This window comes from Aethalodelphis obliquidens, unplaced genomic scaffold (genome assembly GCF_003676395.1).
Source record: "Aethalodelphis obliquidens isolate GAN/ISIS:26980383/991018 unplaced genomic scaffold, ASM367639v1 scaffold3, whole genome shotgun sequence".
Classification (NCBI taxonomy): Eukaryota; Metazoa; Chordata; class Mammalia; order Artiodactyla; family Delphinidae; genus Aethalodelphis; species Aethalodelphis obliquidens.
Genome location: NW_020837947.1, coordinates 20584136 through 20604146, shown reverse-complemented (window position 1 = coordinate 20604146; position 20011 = coordinate 20584136). Strand labels below are relative to the sequence as shown.

General features: G+C 38.2%; 1 protein-coding gene across 13 annotated transcripts in view; it reads right to left on the bottom strand.

Annotated features, from left to right (window-relative positions):
- The window catches only part of PLAGL1 (PLAG1 like zinc finger 1), a 100083-nt gene that overhangs the window by 35065 nt on the left and 45007 nt on the right, over positions 1–20011 (bottom strand). For 12 of the 13 annotated variants that reach the window (XR_003428324.1, XR_003428323.1, XM_027084536.1 and 9 more), the window contains one exon: positions 10780–10821. The exons of the other annotated variant lie outside the window; for it this stretch is intronic. The gene's annotated coding sequence lies outside the window, so the exon portion shown is untranslated. The remainder of the gene's footprint in view (positions 1–10779; positions 10822–20011) is intronic. 13 annotated transcript variants of the gene reach the window in all.

Genomic DNA, 20011 nt, shown 5'->3' with positions numbered 1-20011 from the left:
CCCTCCACACACACACACACACACACACACACACACACACACACACACACACACACACACACCTCCCTCATTCACCCACAGACTGTCATTTAAGAGCTTGGATTACCAGTTTCGGTGATTACCTAGCTCACATCAAAAAGCTAACTGTTCTATCTCTGTTCGTGTTTGTGTGTGTGTGTGTGTGTGTGTGTGTGTGTGTGTGTGTGTGTGTGTGTGTGTGTGTGTGTGTGTGTGTGTGTGTGTGTGTGTGTGTGTGTGTGTGTGTAGAGGGTTAGCGAGGGGGGAGGGGAGAACCAGAGGGACTAGGGAAGAAAGTGGATTATCCTGATTCGTTACCTACACTGAACACACAGAATTTAAAGATTTCCAAAGTCTCCACTGAATTCCGAACTGCTACTTTGACACCACGCTCACGAGAGCCCATAACAAAATGCGTTCATTTTATTGTGCTCCACTCCATTTCTGCTGCTAATCCTGAGTAAACATGGGAATAGATGGGTTAAGTTTCAAAATTCCTAAACCAAAAAGAAAATAAACAATACTGGAATGAAAGGTATGGAGAACTCACTCCATGACACACAACACGGCCTTCCCACGTGCCCATCTTAGGAGCTTCGGGACTGACCTGGGGGGTCCATTCATTGATTATTCATTTGACTGCCAAAGATGCCATTTTGTATAGGGTACTGAACAGTCCTCAAGGTAAAGACTTTCACTTTTCTCAAACTGGGACAGAAATGAACTTAGAAAATACAGAACTCCCAACTGCACAGGAAAGGTAGTGGAATTCTTGGTAGGCTCAGTGTGACAGTTATATTAGGAACCTCAAAGCTGACTCTGGCACTGATTCACTTTGGCCTCTGTGTCTCCCTACTCTTCCAAAATGGAGACAGAAACATCCGTGAAGAATTCCTTTACGAAGGATTGTGAAATAATCGTTCCTCAAAAACGATGTGCTTCATCGAAGAAAGCTGGTCTTAGGAGTATAACCTCCTTCTATGATAGATCACTCTAATTCAATAGAGCTGCTTTGGAAACTGGCTACGTTTCTATAAATCAAATCATTTTTTAAAAGCAGTCAGAGAATTTACTACTCGAAGAAAGGCTATGGCTAATGACGACATATACTCATCAATTCACTTATATACTTTTCAAAAGCATTTACAAAGCACTTAGAAACATCAATTTGATCTTCACCATAACCATCTGAGATAGGTGGCTTTATGAATTTCCATTTTTGAATGAGGAAAAAAGCCTCAAGAGAGGTAATAAATTGATTTGCCAAAGTCACAGAACAAATAAGTATATGAGTCACAACTTTAAATATTGTTTCTAAATCCCATGCTGTTTCCTTTGCCCCTAGCTACCACCTCTGCGTGTAATTATTCACTGACGTTCTCCGTAACTGTATTAAATAAGTAATAAGAATCTATTTCTAAGCCAATGCATTGTACCGCTCATTCAAGGAGGCAGTGTTTAAGAGTATGGACTCTGGTGTCAGGTTCACATTCAAATTTTAGTGTCACCTTTTAGTAGTTTTGTAAATTAAGCAATTTGACAGTATTTCCAGAACCTCGGTTTCCTCATCTGTAAAAGAGGAATAATACCTTCTTTCATAGGGCTTGCAAAGGATAGAATCAGATAACCTGTGTAAAGCACCTAGAGCAGTGTTAGCATATAAGAGATGCTCAACAATGGTAGCTATTATCATTGATGTTGAAAATCAAACCAATATAAAACTTGTTAAAAGGGGGAAAATGCTTCCTTTTCAATAAAAAGACACAAAATTTAACTTTCAGCCTCTAGATTACATGGTTCCCTCTAGCACTAAAAATTTAGCACTCAAGTCTAGGATTTTATGGGGCCAAGTAATAAACCAAGATCAAACTGTCATAAAAGATAAGCTACTATACAAAATAGAAACACTAATTGGTCTTAAAAAAAAAAACTGAGGCAAGTTCATGGTTGCTATAAAGCAGCAATGTTGTTTTTCTGTACAATCAGTTCTACTTCTTGCCGTTTAACCATTTTAAGTAGAAATGTGTTGGTGTTAGGCAGAAATTCACAGACTATTGCCACATGAAGAGAAAAATACCTAATAGGAATACTTGTTTTATGTAGCTAGTGCGTTAAAGTTTTCAAAGAATACATGTCTTACTTCATTTGACCCTCATGCTACTCACTAGGAGAACATGGATTAACTTTCTAGCACAAGAAAAGACTGCCAGTGATAAAAGGCAAACCTTACTTTTTAACTCCTTGTCTCATTTTTCATGACCCCTTATTGATAGATGATGGTATGCAGATGCTACAGTGCAGAGCGTACAAAATACTATGGGAAGACAGAGACAGGCCAGGAAGTCTCGGAGAGCCAGAAAAGGCTTTGGAAAGTAGATGGCATTTATCCAACTTTTACCTAGTACACAAGCACGTCTAGAATATTCTTGGTTGTTCTTGAGCTTCATGGGATTTTCTCTGAATTCTGAATATGTCATTCAGTGATTTAGTTGTCCTTCACTGCTTTTGCTGATCTGCAAACATCAATGGTTCCCCCTTTAAAAATTTTTTTTATCCAGTGCTTTGATATTTAAAAAGGCAGGGAATTGAGGCCACTGTTGTTTGACTCAACACCACTTAAGGCTCCTTCTAATTCTATATTTCTGTGATTTTTAAAAATTACTTCTCATTCTTACATTGCATTACCTACTATATAACACATCAGTTTAAATGTGCTTGTTTATCTATAGCCTATTAACACTGAGAAATTTTTTTTTCCTTCACTACCATTTATCTCAGAAATTAATAGTTGGGAAGAACCCTTAAGAATGTCTAAGGAAGCATGTCTCACTAAAGAAACTCAGTCCATAGCTGTGGAAGTTTGATGGTTATTTCTTTGCCATGAAGGGCTAAGAATTGCCTTTTTATAACCACCTCTAATTGTCTTCTCCAACAATATGAAACAAACATATTTTTTAACAAAAGACATTCAGATATTTGAAGGCAATTTTAACAATCCCTTACCTTGAGCCATTAATTTGAGACTGTTCTTTCCTAATACAGATTATTAGTGCTATAAATTTCCCTCTAAGTACCGCTATAGTTGCATCCTAATTATTTGGAAATATGTTTCATTTCCATTCAGTTGAAAATACTTCCCAATTACCCTTTTCATTTATGTCACATGGGTTATTTGGTAAAATTCACCAGTGTGACCATTTGGGCCTGGGTTTCTTTTTTGGAAGGTTTTTGGTGGTGGTGGTGGTGGTGGTATTGTTTGCTTGTTTTTAATATATACTATTAATTTGATGTCTTTAATAGATATAGAGCTGTTCAGGTAATCTATTTCTCCCTGAGGGAGTTTTGGTAGTTTGTATCTTTCTAGGATTTGGTCCATTTCATCTAAGTTCTCAAATTTGTGGGCAGAGATTGTAGTATTCTCTCATTAGCCCTGTAAAATCCATGAGGTCAGTAGTCGTGGCTCCTCTTTCCTTCCTGATACTGGTAATTTATGTCTTCTCTCTTTTATCCTTGGTTAGCCTCGCTATATGTTTATCATTTTATTAATCTTGTTCAAAGAAACCAGCTTTCCGTTTTGTTGGTTTTTCTTTATCATTTTCTTATTTTCAATTTTGTTGACTTCTCTAATTTTTATTATTTACTTTCTTCTGCTTGCTTTAAGTTTAATTTGCTCTTCTCTAGTTTCATAAGGTGGAAACTTCAGTTATTGATTTTAGGTTTTTTTCTAATATAAACATTAATGCTATAAATTTCCTTCCAAGCACTATTTCAGCTGCATCCCACACATTTTTATAGACTATATTTTCACTTTATTTTAAAGTATTTTTAAATATTTCATGAGACTTCTTTGATGCAGCAGGCATTATTTAGAACTGTGTTAATTTCCAAATATTTGAGAATTTTTACACTAACTTTTTGTTATTAACTTCATTTCCACTGTTGTCTGAGAATGTATTTCGTATGACTGGCATTCTTTGAAATGTAACATGTTCTGTATGGCCTAGAATGTGCCCCTGGGTTATTTAGAAGTGTGTTGTTCGGTTATAAGATACTTTTCCAGATACCTTTCTGTTCTGATTTAATCTTTGTATGATTTAAACCCTTTTAAATTAATTGTCTTGTTTTTTTTACCCAGAATATGATCTATCTTGATAAAGTTCTAGGCATGCTTGAAAAGAATGTGTATTCTGCTTTTGTTGGGTAGAGTGTTCTATAACTGTCAATTAGGTCAAGCTGGTTGATAGTGGTGTTTTAGCCTTCTATATCTTTATTGGTTTGTTATCTACTTGATGTATCCGTTCAGAGAGGGTACTGAAATCTGACTACATTTGTGGATGTGTCTATTTCTCCTTGTATATACTGAAACCCTGCTATTAGGTGCATAAACATTTAAGAGGATTTTTTTTGATGAATTTACCACTTTATCATGAAAGAACCCTCTTTCTCCCTGGCAATATTCTTTGCTCTAATTTCTACTTTGTCTGATATTAATATAGCCACTCCAGGCTTTTTTTAAAAAAACTTATTTATTTTCTTCTATTTTTTTTTGGCTGCATCGGGTCTTAGTTGTGGCATGTAGGATCTTTGTTGAGGCATAAGGGATCTTTCGCTGTGGCACGCGGGCTTCCAGGGCACATGGGCTCTGCAGTTGTGACACGCAGGGTCCACAGCACATGGACTCTCTCACTGAGGCACGTGAGCTCAGTAGTTGTGGTGCATGGGCTTAGTTGCCCCTGGCATGTGGGATCTTAGTTCCCCGAACAGGGATTGAACCCACATCCCCTGCATTGCATGGCAGGTTCTTTACCACTGGACCACCAAGGAAGTCCCCACTCCAGGCTTTTTTTTTTTTTTTTTGGCTGTGTTGGGTCTTCGTTGCTGTGCCCAGGCTTTCTCTAGTTGCAGCGAGTGGGAGCTACTCTTCATTGCAGTACATGGGCTTCTCTTTGCAGTGGCTTCTCTTGTTGTGGAGCACGAGCTCTAGGTGTGCAGGCTTCAGTAGTTGCAGCACACAGGCTCTAGAGCTCAGGCTCAGTAGTAGTGGCGCACAGGATTAGTTACTCCACGGCATGTGGGATTTTCCCAGACCAGGGATCGAACCTGTGTCCCCTGCACTGGCAGGTAGATTCTTAACCACTGAGTCACCATGGAAGTCCGCAGGCTTTTTAAAAAATTAGTGCTTAAGTGTATATTATTTTCCATCCTTTAGCTTGTAATCTTTTTATCTCTCTATATATGTTGTGCACTTTTTCTGCAGGCAGCATAGAGTTAATCCTTGTTTGTTTTTTTCTTTTTGAACCTAATCTGATATTCTTTGCCTTTTAATGAGAGTATTTAGACCATTTATACTTAATGTGATTATTGATATGGTTAGGTTGAAATGTAGCACCTTGCTTTTTTTTTTGTATTTGTCCCATCTGTTCTCCATTCCCTTTTCCCTTTTTCCCTGCCTTCTTTTGAACTATTTCTTTTTCTGATTTATCTCCTTTGTCTTATGACTATTTTTTATGCTTTAGTGTTGATTTAGGGTTTATGGCTATATCCTTAACTTATTACAATATCCCTTTAAGGGATATTGTACTTCTTCACATATAGTAAAAAAAACTTTAATATTATATTTCAATTTTTCCCCTCCTGATCTTTGTGCAATTATTGTCACACCTTTTATATGTTATAAACCCCAACTCCACTATTACTATTTTGTTTAAATGCTTACCTTTTTAAAAAGCTTTAAATTTAAAAAAGCAAAACCTTATACATTTACCCAGGTGTTTACCATTTCTGGTGCTCTTTATTTCCACTTGGTATTATTTTCTTTCTTCCTGAGGACTTAGCATTTCTTGTAGTGTGGGTCTAACGGTGACTAACTCTTTAAGGTTTTGAATGTCTGAAAATGTCTTTATTTCACTACCTTTTTTGAAAAATATTTTCATTAGCTATAGATTTCTAGGTTAACAGTTTTTTCTTCCATTACTTTAAAGACATTGCTCCACTGTCTTCTGGCTTGCTTTGCTTTTGATGAAAAGTCTGCTGTCATTCTTTGTTCCTCTAAATTTATAGTTTCTTCATTCTCTACTTTAAAATCTTTCTCGTTATTACTGGTTTTAAATTATCTGATTAATGTTGTGCCTTGATGTAATTTTCTTCATTTTTTTTCTCTCTTTTTTTTTTTTTGGTAATTGCTAGCTTTTCATTGAGCTTCTGAGATTTGTGGGCTTATGGTTTTCATTAAATCTAGCAAATTTTCAGCCATTATTTAAAAAAATTTTTTTTCTGTTCCCTCCCTCCTTTGGAGACTCTAATTACACAATATTTTTGGCTGTTTAAAGTTATCCCACAGCTCACTGATGGGCTTTTTTTCCCAGGATTTTTGTGTGTTTTATTTTGTGTAATTTCTATTGCTGTGTCTTCAAGTTCATGCAATCTTTCTTTCTGCAGTGTCTAGTCCACTATTAATCCTATCCAGTGTATTTTTCATCTCAGATGTTTATGTTGTCTCTAGAAGATCAATTTGGGTCGTTTTATAGCTTTCATGTCTTTTCTTAACAAATTTATGCTTTCTCTATTGAACATACAAAACTTAGTTATACTAATGTTTTTAATAAATTCATTTAGTGAATATGTTATTAAAATCTTATTAAATTACTCAAATAAAATGTTTATTAACTTTGTTAATATCTTTGTTTATTAAATCTGTTTCATTTCTGAGTCTATTTTTATTGATTGAATTTTCTCTTACTACTGAATTTTCCTGTTTCTTTGCATATCTGGTAAATTTTGATTGAATGCTAGACATTGTGTACTTTACCTTGTTAGGTGCTGGATATTTTGTGTTTCTTTATATATTCTTGAGCTTTGTTCTGAGTTGGAGTTAAGCGACTAGAAACAATTTGACCCTTTTCTTTTCTATTTTAATTTTTTGTCCACGCCATGCGGCATGTGGGGTCTAACCCGTGCACCCTGCAATGGAACCGTGGCGTCTTAACCACTGGACTGCCAAGGAAGTCCCACAGTGCGACCCTGTAAACCAGAAGTCTGCAAATTATGGTGCACAAGCCAAATTTGGCCCAGAGTCTATTTATGTAAATAAAGTTTTATCAGAATACAGCCACCCCCATTTACATATTGTCTATGACTGCTTTAACATTACAATGGCAGAGCTAAGTAGTTGCAGCAGAGGTCATATTGCCTGTAAAGCCTAAAGTATTTTCCATCTGGCCCTTTACTAAAAAAGTGTTGTGATTCCTCTTTAATGGCTTACTTTTAAGATTTGTTTTGTTTTGTTTTTTTTGGCCGCACAGTGCAGCTTGTGGGATCTCAGTTCCCCAATCAGGGATCGAGCCCAGGTCCACAGCAATGAAAATCTGTGTCCTAGTCACTGGACCACAAGGGAATTCCCACTTTTAAGATTTTTTAGGTAGGATCAGGGCAGCCTTTAGTCTAGGGCTAATTTTGCCTCACCACTGAGGCAATACCCTTCTGAGCACTCCATCTAATGCCACTTGTATTACAAAGTTTTTCTACTCTGAATGGTGGGGATGCACACTTCCCAGCCCTACATGAGCTAACTTTCCCTTCCCAGTGGTTTTTCTCCAAGCCTTGGGTAGTTCTCTCGTAAGCACGCACTAATCAGCACTCAGCTGAAGACTCCAAGGGAACCCTCTGAAGATCTCCAGAGCTCTCTTCTCTCTGGTCCTCTGTCCTGCAAATTCTAGCTGCTTCAACCTCCCTGAATTGCCAGCTTAATCACCTCAATTCAGGGTGACTACTAAGCTGTGTCTGGGTTCCCCCTTACACTGTGGCCTTGGGCACATCATTTGTTTCCTTTATCTCAAGGTTAACTGTCTTATGCCACTTGTCACCCAATGTTTGAAAACCTTTGTTTCATACATTTTATGGGGTTTTGTTTGTTTGTTTGTTTTGCTAAGGCAGGATAATAAATCCAGTTCCTGTTACTACATCATGACTGGAAGTCATGGTAGAAGTCCCCTCAGTATGATATTCCAATTCCTTACATTTGCATTAATGTTTTATATTTTAAAATAAGTACTGACAAATCTACACTATCTCATTTCATCCTCTCCACATTGCTAAAGTGTAGAGATCACAAAAAATGCAAAAAATTTTCTGGGGTCACATTACAGAGCAGCTCATGTCTCCTAGTCATTTTCTCTTCCATAAAATATACATAATTTTTTCAAAATTTACTATATGTAATGACATAAATTATAAAAGACTGTCTTCTCTACAAAGTACACTGTAAAATAATTTATTACTAGTATCTCAAGCTTATAAAACTGAGCAATATCAGATTAAAGGATTAATAGTTACTGAATGTTGCTAATGGCCAAGTCTATCACCTCAATTAATCCTCATAAGTCTCACAACTATTATTATTTCAATTTTATAAAAGACAAACTGTGGCTAAGAAAGCCTCATTAACTTGCTTATAGTGTACTTATTGGAATCACAGCCAGAATTCAAGCCAGGCTACACTTGGTTCTAAAACTTGTGCTATCCACCATTCTGTCTGCTCTTAATTTATAGCTCTTAAAAAGCACACTTCTGGAACTAAATTCTGATAGAACACTCTAAATCTTCAGTAACAAAATGGCATTAGGAATCATTTACTAAAAATATCAGTATCTACTCATTTTTACCAAAGAACTTCTAATCAAACAAGCACTGAAAAGAAAATGAAGTATATTCTTAGAAGAAATTTCAAACCTAGTTTTTCTCCCAGTAATCCTAGAAATACATAGATGATTGAGATTTTAGTTGCTTTTTTCACTTACCTATCTCTGTGGTCACGAGGCAACAAGAGAAGGTTGTATTAGGCAAAGTCAGTAACCGCTATACAATCCATTTTCCCTATCCCACTTTCCCATCTTTGTAAACAAAACACACAAAAATTATTACTCTCGTAGAGTTCATCTTCAAGTGAAAGGGAGACAGATAAGTAAAATATATAACAGAAGGTGGTTAAAAAAATAAAATACTGGGACTTCCCTGGTGGTGCAGTGGTTAAGAATCCGCCTGCCAATGCAGGGGACACGGGTTCGAGCCCTGGTCCGAGAAGATCCCACATGCTGCGGAGCAACTAAGCCCGTGCGCCACAACTACTGACCCTGCGCTCTAGAGCCCGCGAGCCACAACTACTGAACCCACGTGCCACTATTGAAGCCTGCATGCCTAGAGCCTGTGCTCTGCAATGAGAAGCCACTGCAAGGAGAAGCCCGCGCACCACAACGAAGAGTAGCCCCTGCTCGCCGCAACTACAGAAAGCCTGCATGCAGCAACGAAGACCCAACGCAGCCAAAAAATAAATAAAAACAAATAAATTTATTTTAAAAATAATAATAAATAAATAAAGTACTGTAGTGATAGGAAGTGCTGGGAGTGTAAGGCAGGGAGAAACAGTGGTAATTTGAAATAAGGTAGTCAGGGAAGGCCTGGATACGGAGATGACAATTTTGCAAAGATTTAAAGGAGGTAAGGAAGTGAGTCATGTGGCTATTTGTGGGAACAGTAATTGCAAAACCCCAATGTAGGAACAAGAATATTGGTATGGCTAAAGCAGTGAGTGAGGGGGAGCAGTAAAAGGTTAGGTTAGATCAGAGGTAATGGGGGCCCATATCATGTAGAAGTTGATAAGCCTCTGTGAAGAGAGGCACCGGAGTCACTGGAGCAGAAAAGTAACATGATCAGACTTAAGAGTTTTAAATAATTTATCTGGCTGCCATTTGGAGAATGGGTTATAGTGGAGAAAGTGTAAAAGCAGGGAAACAAGTTAGGAGGCTATTTTAATAAAAAGATGAAGGCTTTGACCAGTATGGTAGTGGAATACATGGTGAAAAGCAGTCATCTCCTAGATATATTTAAGGCAGAGCTGACAGTATTTCCTGACAGCTGGGTGTATAGGGGATGACAGAAAGAAGAGAGGATGATGGTGCCACAGAGACTATCTGAGCAACTGGAGGAATGTAGTTGCCATTTACTGAGATGAGGAAGACTAAGGAAGAAGAAAGTTTGGTTGGAGTGGAGAGGATTAGCCATTTAATACTGTAAATGTTTTCAGTGATAGAGGGGATAATTCATTTCCCAGGTTAAAAATGTTTGTTCAAATCTATTTCAAATGTTTAGATTTCACTGAATTAAAAAAAACTACCATGAAACAGGAGATCTAAATTTTTCTTCAATATGCTACAAGAAAAAGTTACTGAACAGACATATAGCTACTCCAAATGATAAAATGAGAATAAAGCTAAATTCTCCCAATCTGCAATTCTCCCTTCATTTCATCTCATTGCCAGATTTTCACAGATAAACGAAACAGAATTTGTTATACCTCATTAGGCAAACCATTCCCATTAGTGGCTTTCTCCCAGGATGTTGTGTCCCTCTTACTATCTGCCACAAGGATGTTCTAGGTGAAGACTGTGATGTCCAACGGGATGGATGGATGTGCCACCTCAGCTCCACAGATGGCACTTTGCTCCTGCTAATCATAACCCTGATGGGAAGTCACTCCAAAGAAACAGATGGCCCCAGCCCAAGATGTGTAATTCAAACCTTCTCAAAATAACTATCACCTAATGGTATGAGAAAAAGTGAGACTATCTTTAAAATAATATAAGAACCAAATAAAAAAAAAGGTTTTGCTCTAATTCTTGTTCAGATTCCCTAGAAAAATATTCTCATGTAATTAGAAAATATACAAGGTTGGAGGTGAAGGATAAAGAAATTAAAATATCAACTTACAAAAGCCAATGATGACTATGTTGTCAATCAGGCGGGAAAAACCTAAAAACAAAAATAAAAACTATATATTAGTTTTATATAGTAGTTGTGTGTGCATTTTTAATTGTAACTTCATTGAGATAATTGCAGATTCACATGAAGTTTTAAGAGAGATTCCTCATGTCATCCTTTCATAAGTACACCCACCTCCTTCCCCACAACCTCCTTCTGTCCCTAACCCCTTGTATATCTATTTTTAACACTAAAATAACATCCATTTGTGAACAATAAGTATCTTACTCACTGTGTGTTAAGAGTCTACTGTGTAGTTGAATGTCAAATCATGAATAAGGAATTCTATTTTTCTGCATTAAAGAGTAAGTTTCAGTTTAAGGAACAAATTCTCTGAAAAGATGTTTGTTCCTCGTTACCTTAACATAGACTACTCACTTCAAAAATCAAAAGGTAAAAGGTAAGCTAAAGTAGTGACCGAACTCATAGATTTCATATTTTTAATATTTACTTTAAAATATTTTATTCTTTAGAGCAGTTTTAGGTTCACAGTAAAAATGATGGGAAGGTGGTTTTCTCGTTGCTGTTTTTTTTTTAATTTATTTTGGCTGCGCGGGGTCTTAGTTGCAGCATGCAGGATCTTTAGTTGCAGTACGGGGACTTCTTAGTTGCAGCATGCATGCAGGATCTAGTTCCCCGACCAGGGATCGAACCCAGGCCCCCTGCACTGAGAGACAAGAGTCTTATGCACTGGACCACCAGGGAAGTCCCAGGAAGGTGTTCTTAATTTCAAATTCCACTTGTTCATTGGAAATAAGGAAAGCATATATAGGAAAGCAACCGACTTTTGTATAATGAACTTGTATCCTACAATGCTGCTGTAATTGCTTATTGGTTTTGCTACTGAGGTAAGGCTAGCCTCATTGAATGAGTTAAAACGTATTCCCTCTGCTTCTATCCTTTGAAAGTGATTATAGAGAACCAGCATAATTTCTTCCTTAAATGTTTGGCAGAATTCACCAGTAAAACCATCTGGGCCTGGTGCTTTCTATTTTGGAAGGTAATTATTTACCTGAATTCTTTAATTGAGAAATCCTCTTCAATTGTCTATTTCTTCTTCTGTGTTTTAGCAGATTGTCTTTTAAAGAGTTGATCCATTTCATCCAGGTTATCAAATTTGTGGGCACTTAGTTCATTGTATTCCTTTATTATCCTTTTAATGTCCAAGGGATCTGAAGTGATGTCCCTTCATTTCTGATATGAGTAATTTGTATCCTCCCTCTTCTCTTCTTAGTTAGCCTCATTAGAGGCTTATCAATTTTATTGCTCTCTTCAATAAAACCAATTTTTGTGTCCTTGCTTTTCTCTATTGATTTCCTATTCTCAATTTCATTGATTTCTGGTCTAATTCTTATTACTTCTTTTCTTCTCCATACCTTAGATTTAGTTTGCTTTTCTTTATCTAGTTTCCTAAGATGAAAACAGATTGATTCTTCCTTCCTAGCATATGCATTCAATGCTATACATTTCCTTCTAAGCACTGCTTTCTCTGCATCCAACATATTTTGATAAGTTGTGTTTTCATTTTTATTTAGTTCAAAATATTCTTAAATTTCCCAAGATTTTTTCTGACCTATGTATTATTTGTAAGTATGCTGTTTAATCTCCATGTATTTTGAGAATTTTCCAGTTGTCCTTCTATTATTGACTCTAATTCCATTGTGGTCTGAGAGCAGATATCATATGATTTCTACCCTTTTAACTTTGTTAAGATGTGTTTTATGTGGTCTACCTTGATGAATGTTCCAAGTGAGTTTTATGTGGTCTACCTTGATGAATGTTCCAAGTGAGTTTGAGAAGAATGCCAGTATGCTTGGGTTCAGGTAAGAACCCTCTTCAATGTTGAAGACTGCTGACTTCTCATTGTACTCTCACGTGTCAGGAAAAACAGCTGGCTAGTTCTCTGGCCTCTTCTCATAAGGGCACTAATCTCATTCATGAAGGTTCCACCCTCATGATCTAATTACCTCCTGAAGCCCCACCTTCAAATATCATCACATTTGGCATTAGTATTTCAACATGTAAATTTTGTGTGGACATAAACATTCAGTCCATTGTAATGACCTTATATAGAGATAAAGACAATTTAGTCATTTCTGAACCACCTCACTCTCTACAAAATCTCACACCAATAATAGCACAAGCTGGGGGAAAAGCTGGGTAGACTACTCAAAACCTATACAATTCTGTAATCAGAGAGCTAACCAAATAATAACGGGTACCTTGACCTTAACTTGGACAGCCCCAGCAGGCAGCTCAGTGTAACTGAAGAGTGACTCAGGTAATATCAAAAATGCTCAAAAACAATAGAATGGAAAGGCTACTGCAGGAGAAATGACGACAAAGGGTTCAGAGATGGGGTCTCACAGCTGGGGAGAGTGACTTCATTCTAACCCTGTCAACTCAGACTCAGCTGGGTTCCAGAGCCTGCACAACTCCAGAATATTCCCTCACTCTTATTAATTTCCCATTTTCTCTACTATCTTCCAAATGACCTCCCACTCCCCACAGTTGTACATACATCTCTTTGCTAACATCTCTACTTCATGCTTCACTGAGAGAGAAAAGGAGGGGGAGGGAAGGGGGCAGAGAGAGAGAGAGAGAGAGCGCGCGCGCGCACTACTGGGTGGAGCATCTCATCTTCCCAATGCTAAACCTACAAATTTCTCTTCCTAGCACCAAAGGTCAACCCCACCTCGCCATCCAAAGTGTTCTCTCCATTATCATCCTCTCCCTTTCTACTAGAGGTACTTCTCCCCAACACACAATCATGCTCTGGTATTTCCCAACCTTTAATAAACAAAACCTTCACTGACCTCGCATTGCCCTCCAGTTCCCACTATGTTTCACAGACTAACTTTCTCAGATTAACTTCACAGAAAAGAATTGAAAACAGATAATCCCCATTTCCTGACCTCCTATTCACTTTCCAACCCATTCCCTTGGCTCTTATCTCCACCACTCTATCAAAGGATCCTTATCAAGGTCATCAAAGCAATTCCTATTATCTTCATTTAACAAATCAGGACACTGAAGCTCAAGAGAAATTATTAGGTTGAGATAGTAAAGATACATACCTTCCCTTGGAGATAAGCAAGAGCCTAGGGCTGCCCCAAAGCACTCTTTTCAGGATATTAAACTAAGGACTTTATCTTCCACGGACCCCCACCTCTTTCCTTCCTTATGTCAACCTCCCTGTACTAAATCTCAGATTTACTTCTTAAAATACCTCATTACTTTTCATTATTTTAATTGAGAAAAAACCTTTGCTTGACCTATGAATATTTTCTGCGTAGGCCACTTGGTGTATATTATATTGATCACGACAACCTGAGAATAGGTGGGTTTATCCCCTTTATACAAATAAGAAAATTTTGGCTCAGAAAGAAAAAATACCTTCCTAATATTGGACAGTTATGAAGTAGTAGAGCTAACATTTGATCTGATCACCCAGATTCTGCTCCCCAGGCTGACTGCCTTTCATGATGGTTAGATGTCACAGTTTCTTAGTTGTTCCCATTACATGGTAACAGGGTAAGGGCATCACTAAGAGAGATATGACATAGTCCCAATACCTCCATAAGGTCAGAAAACCTAGGATTGATATAAATTTGCTACGAGCAAAAACATAAGAAACTGATTTATATATTATAATGAGGACTTTATAATAATAGTAATAATTGTCAAGACATTCAACTCAACTTTGGTGATCAGGGCATTTTCCCCTTCTAGCTCTATCTAGGAAGCTAAATTAGTAAGCACGAGAATGGTATAGATTTACGTGCTCATTCATATCTTACTCTCATTTTCTAGGCAACACAGATATTACACTTGCTCAGCACTGTCCTTAAACATGGGCAAGAGTGGTTCACAGCAAACCCTTCCCTCCACAGTGAAAAGTCCAAGTGTCTAAGAGGACATACCCACCCAGGCCCAGACTCCCCTCCTAGACTATGCTCCAGGATCCTGGAACCACGGAATTCTGGTTCAAAGAGCTTCAAGCCTGCCACCAGGGACTGCACAATCCTTTCACCTAAACCTGTTACTTTTTAGGACAGATCATGCCACTCTGTGTGCCACACTAGGCTCAAGAGGTGGCCAAGGGGTGGCTGTTTGTAGGGGTGTGGACATAACCAAATGTGTGCCCTTCATAGTGCAGAATTGGGCCAAGAATGTGAAGAAAAGAGAAGATGGGCCAGCTCTCCCTACACTGTCATGTTCTAAAGGTGCAGAAATCTCAAGACTAAGAATTCCACATTCAAACCTGGTTTTCCAGGTCATTTGAGATCAATTTGTCAAGGAATGATAGAGTATATTTTTGTAGTTAGTTTACTGTCTTAAAACTTTTAACTGTTTTGAGTCACAGTACCAGTCCTTCTGTTTATATTCCTGCTTGGACTTCTCTATCTGCTTATAGTTAGGCAGGGCCATGTGACTAGCTCTGGGCTGCCAACAAACAGTTAATTACTGGCACAAGACCATTTAATATTATCTTTCCTTACCACGTAAATCGAGACCAAGTATTTCAGAAAGCATACAGCTCAGGACGGTGATGCCTCACAGGCCTAAGTCTGACAGTGTGGATGGAGTAGAGCCTCCCACAAATCCACAATGGATGTTCAGTGTGAACAAGAAAATAAACTGTTCTTCTGTGAAGCCACTGAGGTTTGGGGATGGCTCATTAGCACAGATAACTTTAGCCCATCCTGACTATATAGAAATCGGTACCAGAAGTAGGATGCTTCTCTAGCAAAAACCTGAAACACATGACCATGGTTTTGTGGTCAGGAAGCAGTGAGAAAAATTATCTTAAGAGCTGGAAAGACAGTGGCGTATTTTATACAGTGGTGTATTTGGTAAAGCATTTGCTTCTGGTGCCTTGGGAGGCAGATCACCTACCTAATGAAACTGCAGCCCTAGAAGAGGTAACAAAACAAAACACTGGAAGAGTGCACTGGTTATTGGCTGCATTTGGCAAGGTATTCAAGAAAGAGATGAGCTCCAAAAAGGACTATCCAGTTTTCAAGAAGTGGAGGAATAGAGGATCAGACATTTCAGATTTGCAGTATTAAAAGAACTAACTAGGGCTTCCCTGGTGGCACAGTGGTTGGGAGTCCACCTGCTTATGCTGGGGACACGGGTTCGTGCCCCGGTCCGGGAGGATCCCACATGCAGCAGAGCAGCTGGGTCCGTGAGCCATGGCCACTGAGTCTGTGCGTCTGGAGCCTGTGCTCCGCAACAGGAGAGGCCGCGGCGGTGAGAGGCCCACATATCGCAAACAAAAAAGAACTAAATACTTCTCAACTCCCATACTAACAGTTTAAAGACTTTGAAGGTCATAAGCCTAGGAAAATCTTTTTTTTTTAATTAAATTGCCTCAGGGCAATGATAGATAATGTATCCACTAAGTCATTTATATGGATAAAAAGACTGAGGAAGAAGATGAGATTAAGGGTAAAGATTTCCAAAAGAAGCAAGCCAGTCCCAAAGTAACTTTCTTTGGGTCAAGAAAGAGAGCTACAGGAATGAGAAAGCAAATCAAGGCAGCAAATCTAAGAACCATATCTCAAAACAAAAGAAAAAACTAGGGATGTATTTACTAGCACATAGAAATCGTTGGAAACAGATAAGAAAAATTCTAGATTTTGGAGAGAATTATGCTGCCAAAGAACCAGCTTATCAATTGAAGTCTTAAAATGATACTTTGCTTCCCAACCTTCTATTTGGAGGAAGTGGGCAGAAAGAGTTGCTCAGTTCCCAAGTTCAGCAAATTCTTTACTCTCCACTTCATATGTGGCTAAGGGAGAGAAAAGAAAAGAAAGAACCCTCCAAAGGGAAGATCCAGGCCTCTTAAAACAATGAACGAGAAGGTAGAATCAGGCCCTAATTAAGAAATATTTGTCCCCCTACATGTCATGATACCTGTCATGAGGGATTTCAAAATTGCTATGGACCAGTGACTCCAGTGTGTCTTCCAGGTTTCCCTTTTCCAATCTACTTTGGATATGTGGCATAGGCAAACAATAAACTAATACTTTTCATTGTGTTAAACCATTGAGCTTTTGGAGTCATTTGTTCTATGGCATAACCTAGCCTCTCCTGAGTGATACACAAGGCTCCTTAGTGTAATCCAAACAAGGTAAGTTAGTTAAATGATTTTAATGGACAGTGGTATCAAATGCTGCCAATCAGAGGAACCAACTTTACCATACTCTACATCTCAATGTAGATGTTGGGGGACCCAACAGTCTTTTCTGTCATCAAATCTTTCTCACTTGGTCATGTTAAAAATGCCACCAAATCTCTTGCGGAAAAAAACATATCCAGTAGATACATTCTTTCTTTAATTATGTAAATAGCATTTATAAGCTATAGCTATCAAATCCTGTTCTTCCTTTCTGATCTAAAAAGAGATTGTGCTCTTGTGCTTTAGATTTCTGCTCATATCAAATTCCTTCTATTATGTTGATTTTCTACTAGTTCTAGGATGCCTCACTATTGCCACTATATACTGTCTGTGTTTTTACCACAGTCACCTGCTTTTAACAGATTTATGATCTCCTTTTCATTTGGAAAACTTTTCTATTTATTTCACTTCATTTCCTACTTAAAAACGGGGATCTGAAAGTGACAGTTCAGGAGGAACCATTATACATCTGTCCATGCGCCAAAAAGGGAGGTCAGATGCTGTCTTTACTAGAATTAGCTCTACATTAGCTGTTCCTAAATCTTCCACAAAGATTTTATGTAGTCTCGGGTCCTATTTGGCCAGTGAAGTCTGACGTTTCCAATTTAAAAACAACACATATGTAATTCAGGTAATTCCATATCTTCCCAGGCAAGATATGGAAAAGACTACATCACTTTCTCTACCTGTAAAAACAATTACAGGAATAGGGATACTGGCTTCTAAACAGCTGAGAGCTTCCAACATAAGATTCACGGAATAAACATGGACTTCAACATATACAACCTTTGATCAATCTTCCTCTTCAAAATCTTGCAACCTCATGGACCAACAAGTTTCTTCTTCCTCTTTCTTATTTTAACTGAAGCAAGCATAAGAGGGGGCAAGGAATTTAGGTGATTATAAGATATTTTGAATTGCCAACCTAATAGAGGAAATCAAACGTTCCTTCTTTTACACACACACAAGATACCATCTACTCTAATTTTTAAAAATCTGAGTAACATGTTTACGCTTTAAAACTAGAATGCTTTCCATCATCTACTCCTTCGACAATGTGGGAAAAAAAAAACTGGGATTAACTGAAACAGGTAAGTCACTACAAAACAAAACAAAACAAAAATTCCTAAAGTGTACTGGCAAAATTTATAATCTGCAACATCCAAAGACGGATCTGTATTATCTTAATAATCCCAGAAAGGTATCAGAAAAATCAACAATTTTCCTATATACTATAGATTTTTAAAATGTCACAGTGAATGATGCTCTACATCACATCCTCTGAGAATATGAACATCTTTCCCCAGATGTTTAAAAACAATTCTCTAGATTGCAGTTTTAAACATCTCTTTGATGTGACACGGTATTATCCCTAAAACATATGACACTGACTTCACGCTTCACAGAAGTACAGACAGATTTAACACAACAGCTCTACTTCACACAAGCTCTCAAAATCTCCAGCAGGAGCTAAACTAAACTAATTGCATTATGAAAACTCTGGTTATTCTTATGAAATATATGGCAGAGAGTGAAAGCAGCATGAACACTAAAGCAGTTTATGTTCAGTCCCAATATTTTACTGCTGCATGCATTTCTAGAAAACCCATTGTTATGGACTGAATTGTGCCCCCCAATATTCCTATGTTGAAGCCCCCAATGTGACTGTATTTGAAGATAGAGCCTTTAGAAAGATAATTAAGGTTAAATGAGGTTGAGGATGAAGCCTTAATCCAATAGCACTGGTGACCTTAGTAGAAGATAAAGAGACACCAGAGACCACTCTCTCTCCATGCACACACTCAGTGCATAGAGGAAAGGCCATGTGAAGACACAGCAAGAAGGCAGCCACCTGCAAGTCAGGAAGAGAGCCTCATCAGAAACCAAATTTGCTAGCACCTTGATCGTGGACTTCCAGACTCCAGAACTGTGAGTACATTTATGTTGTTTAAGCCACCCAACCTGTAGTATTTTGTTATGGCAGCCCAAGCAAACTAATACATCTACCCTTCTAGGATATTTCAGAGTATTTTCCCCCAGGAATGAAAAAAGGAAGGACACTCAACACTGGGTGGGTCCAAGCCTTAATTATCAAACAGAGACCTTTTGTTTCAAGGTCTAGCAATACTAAATACTTCCTATGAAATGAAAAATCTGCATCTACTAACTGCATTAGTGGTAACCAGCAGTAAAATTACCTGGAATCTAGGGGGCTTCCCTGGTGGCACAGTGGTTGAGAGTCTGCCTGCCAATGCAGGGGATACGGGTTCGAGTCCTGGTCCGGGAAGATCCCACATGTCGCAGAGCAACTGGGCCCATGAGCCACAACTACTGAGCTGGCACGTCTGGAGCCTATGCCCCGCAACAAGAGAGGCCGCGATAGTGAGAGGCCTGCGCACCACGATGAAGAGTGGCCCCCGCTCGCCGCAACTAGAGAAACGCACAGAAACGAAGACCCAACACAGCCAAAAATAAATAAATAAATAAATAAATAAATAAATGTATTAAAAAAAAATTACCTGGAATCTAGACCTCCAGTCTCTTTTCCAAAATATAAAGGATGAGAGATGTTTAGGAGCTAACCAAGACGAAAAGATGTTTCATTTGGTCTCCCTCCCACCATAGTCCACTCTATTGTAAGACCTGGGGAGCCACGTCTTTCTTTAGATTTTCTTGATTTAGGATTTCATTACCTCCCAACTGCTATGATGGCAACAGTGCCATATAAAGAAGAAACACTGGTAATTTGAGAGGAATTTTAACTAAAGATTCGAACATTGGTCTCACTAAGAAGTAGCTAACCCCGTCACTACTTGGTACTCTTCCTGTTAAGTAGATCTGGGAAAGTCTTCTATCACAGGCCTATATGTCTGATTATGAGGCTGCCATTAGAGGTAGCTGAGAGTTAATCAAATATCAAGCACTTACAAAGTGCATACAAATAGAAGCTACGGCAACGACAGCCAATTCTCCCCGATATCCGTTCTTCCCTTA